Here is a 6,500-nt window from a genome sequence, read left to right on the forward strand (position 1 = left end):
TTTTTTTTTTTTTTTTTTTTTTTTTTTTTTTTTTTTTTTTTTTGTTCCCCTTTTTGTAGGGGATTGTAAACCGTATTATTTTGATCAATGAAATAGTTTTTCTTTTAGCTTTGTGTATTTGTTGCATGCTACATGGTTTTCTTTTGTTACAAGTAACTTTACTTCATAATTATAGCAATAGAGGCAAACATAATTACTCTGTCTTGCTGACAATATATGCAATAAAAATTGGTTCCGAAGAAGACAATACATAGAGGTTGCTGTTAAAGGATGGCCGTAACAAATATTATAAGAGTGGACAAATCCTTTTGCATGTATACTTAGGAAGGTTAACACAGGTTTAAAGTTGACACTAAACACGGTCAATAATGCTAGGCAAGATTTATTCTAAAAATAACTCAGTATTAATAACAGCACAACAGTATTAACTAACTAAACATCACCTGGTCCGAAGATCACAAACATGGTTGGGTTTAAGCATAAGTATTTAGGAAACCAACAAGGAGTGTTAACTAACCCAAAATCATTTGGTCTGAGGACTACAGGCATGATTGGGTTTAAGTTTAAACACTTAGAGAACCAATAAGGAGTGCTAACTAACCCAAAATCATCTGGTCCGAGGACAACAGGCATGATTGGGTTTAAGTTTAAACACTTAGAGAACCAATAAGGAGTATTAACTAACCCAAAATCATCTAGTCCGAGAACTACAAGCATAATTGGGTTTAAGTTTAAACACTTAGAGAACCAATAAGGAATGCTAACTAACCCAAAATCATCTGGTCCGAGGACTACAGGCATGATTGGGTTTAAGTTTAAACACTTAGAGAACCAATAAGGAGTGCTAACTAACCCAAAATCATCTGGTCCGAGGATTACAGGCATGATTGGGTTTAAGTTTAAACACTTAGAGAACCAATAAGGAGTGACAAGTTATCATAAAAAAACAACAATAAACAATTAAATCCTAAGTTTTTGTGGGAGCTTGGTCTTAGGGATCCGAGGGTGTTTTCTTTCCTTCCAAGACCTCGCCTTTCTCCTGTTATGGCTCAGTAGGAGGGCCCTGATCACTTAGCTGGCTGGGATCCTTGGAAGGCTCAAGGATGACTGGGGGAGCTTGGTCGGCCAAAGGCTGCTCTGAGACCTTTGGGAGTTGAGTTGGGGTAGGGGCGTCAGCCTCTGGAAGCTGTCGGATGTCTTCGTCATAAAAGATATTCTCAGGCAGCCTCAGCTCCGAATCAGCAGGCACTATAGCAGCATCCAGCGCCTTACCCCAGGTCATATCGCAGTAGTCCCGAGCAACTGAAGCGAATTGCTCGGTAAATTGACACAGCAATGTTTTTCAAAAAAAAAAAAAAAAAAAAAAACAACAACAACAACAAATTGACACAGCAATTAATCAACAACACAATGAAGAAATATCTTTATACATTTTTTTATGAAATTTTTTATAGGAATTAAAATTTGACATATCTATATATATAATAATAGGTGAAGCGGTGAAGCAGAGAGAAAATCCAATTAGATTTCAATTGGATTCTCAATTTTGCGCCACTTGTCCTAACCAAAAAAAAAAAAATCTAATTAGATTATAAATTTGACTCCAATTTTGTGTCATGTATCTTATCTAAATTTTCTAATTTTTGTGCCCAACTAAATGATGTATTAACATTTAACGAGGAAGCCAAGAAAACCACAATGATAATGCTTATTAGCCTAAGCAAGAATATCTTACCTGCACACTTTTATGGAGACTATAAATTGGACTCCAATTTTGTGTCATGTATCTTATCTAAATTTTCTAATTTTTGTGCCCAAATAAATGATGCATTAACATTTAACACGAAAGCCAAGAAAACCACAATGATAATACTCATTGGCCTAAGCAAGAATATCTCACTTGCACACTTTTATGGATGATCTTAATAGAGTCTGGAGCTCTTCTAATCCCATAACCAGAACCAAGGAGTCCAACGAGAAAGATTATAAAAGTAAAACATCATCTCCTCCTAATTCCATATCGTCATCCCATATCTCCTCCTCTCTTAACCTCTACCAACTAGATCCACACACTACTCTCTCCTTCTCCTTACGGATTTCTCAGAGTAAGGCCAAGTTCAAACACAATATTTAATCCCACTCTTCCTTGCTTCACACTCTCATATATTAGCACTTCATTGGCGCCTCCAAGAAGATTCCAAGCTCAATGATCAATTCTTCTTTTTTAATAGTTTTTAGTGTGTCTGGATTAAGATTTTGTTAATTTGTTAGAAGTGGACAAAAATATAATCATATATATTATATTAAGTTGAAGTTCAATTTTAGAATTCAAATTGAATCAAATTAATTTCTAATTGTAGTTTAATTTTGTGCAATGTGTCCAATTTTATTTTTAAATGTTGGTGTTAAGTTACCTCCATTCATAATGCTCAATGTGGAAACTGAATCTACCAAGATAAATATCTTATCATCACAATTTTGCAAGATTATTGTTTTAATCATTTTCAAGTGTGGATTTTGAGATTAAGTTGCTCACAATTGGTGGGAGAAGATTGAAGCTTACAATTTGGGACAAAGGCAACTGCTGGAATTATTTTGAATTATAGTTTCATTTTAATCTTTGATTAATGATGCTTTTGTAAGTGATAGTTTATGCTAACATGTAATCTTTCTCTTCTTTCAAGTTAGTCATTGCTTTTGGTGCATAAATAGATTGTAGAGCTATTAACAATTGATGAAAGATATGTATATATGATTTTTAGTTAGGTGAACTTTTGGATTTTAATAGAAACATTTAACCTTCGGATGTTGAAAAAACAAGAAGGTAAAATGTTCTGTAAATTTTAATATTGTGAAACTAATCAATGGCAATTTGAAGTGTTAAAAGAGACAATAATATTGACTTCGGCTTGAAACGTACTCAAAATAAACTCAAGGACAGTGTATTAGACATGTCTATAGGGGAAAAGTGCTATCTAATGGCATCTCCACTAAAAACTGTGAATTGCAACACACTTCTAATTCCAATACACTATTCATGTCCAATTTTATTAGAAACTTTTTGAAGAAAGTTCCATTAATGTCCCTTTATATATTTTAAATAATAAAATACAATATTCTCTTTTTTCTTCACTGTATCATCACTTAAATAATAAAATGCAATATATATTTTTTATTGTTTGATTTAATTCTATCATTTGTGTGATAAACCCAAAAAAACAAAAACAAAAAAATTGGCCAATAGCATCATTACAATTAACCCATCTTGTGCGGTAGCACAGGGTTACATACTAGTTTATATATAAAGTTTATATAAAATAAAATTTGTAGAACATTATTTAGGGCTAATTTTTTATAGCTGTCCTAAGGCAATAGGCCCATTGTGGAAATATACCCATTTGGGACCACAAAGATTTACAAAGGCCTAATCCCTAAGATTAGACAAAATAATAAAAAATTTGAGGCAAAGCTGGATGGAAGTGTAAATAGATAAGGTCGAATCAAGGCCAGCCAGGAAGCCACTTGACAAAAATTGAGACGTAATAGATAAACAATCTCGAAACTCAAACCTCTTATTCACAAGGCTGTGTATTCGAGCTTGAGCCCTAATCATTATTTAAATTATGTGGTGCAAACCCTCATGAAAAACGCCAATTGAGGAGTGTGGGAGTTGAGGCTTAGAGGGCAACAAGGGTTTTTCCTTACCTATTTTTGGGTCTAATGGGAAACATTGAAAGTGGAATTGTAGTGCTTGCAAAGCTCATGATGCGGAAGAAAAGCAGCAAGTAGAACTTACCACTACGCGAATTAGGTAGTCGCCTATTCCCCCAGTAGAATAAGGCTCTTAAATTTTAACCAATAGGGATATTGTATACATATATATAAGAGTATTAATTAAGTTCTAAATCTTAACCAATAGATTAAAACAAATTAATAATGCAACGGATACAACAAAATATTATAATAATTTCACAACATTCCTAAATTAATATGCAAACTCACACATGGGCTCACAACAATCTTTAATTTAAATTTTTTGCTATGTTAATTTAGGAATGTTGTGAAAATTTTGTGTCCATTGCATTACTTAAAAAAAATTGTTTGGAGTAATATTATGTTCACAACATTTTCACAACAAATTCAAAGTGGCAATCTATTATTGATGGGTAAAAAAGTGATATCAATGATGGGTCTAAATTAAAAACAATAATAGATTACAGCTTAGGGTTTTTTATGAAATATTTGTGAAAAATATTGTAGATATAACATTACTCAATTGATTATCGAAGACAATTTTTTTTTTTTTTTTTTTTTTTTGCAAAGCAGGTGTACCACTATGCACTCGTTTCTTTGTTTTTAATTTTTAATTTTTTAATCTTCATAGCTTTATATATATACTAGTGGTTAACAAAAAAAAAATATGAAGTTTTGTGAAAAATTAAATTAAGTCGCAAAAGGGTTTTCTAAATAATTTTTTACTAGCAATAAGTACAATATAATAATAATAAAAAGGTGAAAATCTATAAAAAAAAAAAAAAAGAGATTTCCAACAAAAGTTAAAAAGAAAATTAGATGAACAATTCACATAAGAACAAGAAATTCATTAAATATACTAAATATTTTTCATCTAAACAAATTAAAAGAATAGATTTTAAGTAATATATATATATATATTGTGTGTGTGTGTATATATATATATTATTTAATTAAATTTAAATATATAAAATATTTCAATTTAAACATTGTCTTTGGACCCAAAATCCCTTGGACCTCCCCTATGTCTACTTCAAGAAAATAATAAACAAAACATGTTTACTTTAAAAAAAAAAAAAAAAAAAAAAAAAAAAAACCTAGAATCCACCAAAAAGATAATAGAGAAAAACTGATTTTTATTAAACTGAATCCAAAATGTTTCAAAAATGTTTTCAAACTTGGAGGCCTATTGAAAGACTTCGTATATAAAACTTGATAGACAAAAAAAAAAAAAAAAATTATAAAACAGATCCTAATTAATATCAAACCATAATAAGTCTCTAATTTTACTTTAAAAGCATTAAAAATGCCTAAAAATAGGGAAATAATTATCATAAATCTTTAAAAAAAATTACATAAAAAATTATAAAATTCTATCCTATATCAGCTCATGAAAGGTATGCTATAACCCAAAAAAAAAAAAATTAATGTAGGGGCAGACACTTTATACCTGTATGGACATAATTTGACTCCCAAGCCCAAAGGATGGATGAACGTAGGCCCAAAGAGCCCGATACAATGAATTTGTAGAGAATGAGTTGAAAAATTGGGAATTAATAAGTCAGGCAATAAGTAAAATGGATCTAGATAACAAGAAAATGAAGATAGACTAGTTTAATCTAAAGAAAATTAGCATGGCATAATCCGAGGAGATCAATTCTTATATATTTCTTCTCAAGTTTGATTACAAGTTCAATTTTTTATTGCTACAGTATCTTTCTCTTAATTTTCCGATCTCTCTTTTCAGGATCTTCTTTCTTTTTTATACTATCCTCCTCCTTCATCTCTACCCTCCACATGTAGACTAGATTGCTAGTATTGATCATTATCCCATCAGCACTTTCTTGAAATATTTGGGAAGTAACTGTAAGGCTAAAAGATACTGTTCAAGTATCACTTCTTCATTAATGCAGTCAAAGAGTTAGCGGCAGAGCATTTAATGCGATGGTAGCAACTTTCTCTTGAGATATTTCATGGCCGTCTTCTGTCCTATTCCTTCTAGATACTTATCCTCATCAGTGAAATCGTCCAAAACGTTGCTCTTGGTGTCAGACCGCACCTTCTGACCTTGGCTTTGCTCAACCGAGGAAGTATTCCTCCTCAGATCGCCTTCTTGGATGATCATGATCAAACTTCACCTCTTTACTTACCAACACGGATTCTTAGGAAGGTGTTTACCTATCCTCAAACTACTTAATGTCCTCGGATTGGGCCCTCGACCAAATATATACATAGATATGTACTCCTGGGCCTATCACTCCTACAATACCTATGAGAAATGTTGTGTCCATAATATTTTCACAACAAATTCTAAGTGATAGGTTGTTACTAGTTGTTATTGTTGGGTCAAAAAAGTAATCTCAGTGGTAGGTTTAAATTTGAACCAATAATAACTAATCACTTATGATTTGTTGTAAAAATGTTGTGAACATAGCACGTCTCTTATACCTATTAGAGATAAACCCACATTTGCAACCTCAAATTTGTATTTAATACTAGCCTAATCACAATTAAGGTGCACTGCTCTCAACAAGTAAATTTAGCAGCTCCAAAAGCAATCAGTCCCCTTATATCAACAAGTCCAATTTGTGAGTTCTAGTTAGCTCAATTGGTAAAATATCTGAAGGTTGAATAAGAGATTTATGGTTCAATTTTTGCCTACACTAAAAACTGATTAGTGTTTTAGTCTGATGATAAATAGCACAATCATCAAAAGTGAACGTCATAGGTTGAAACTCTATTAATTT

The sequence above is a fragment of the Quercus suber genome, unplaced genomic scaffold (assembly GCF_002906115.3).
Source record: "Quercus suber isolate HL8 unplaced genomic scaffold, Cork oak 2.0 scaffold_217, whole genome shotgun sequence".
In the NCBI taxonomy this organism is placed as follows: Eukaryota; Viridiplantae; Streptophyta; class Magnoliopsida; order Fagales; family Fagaceae; genus Quercus; species Quercus suber.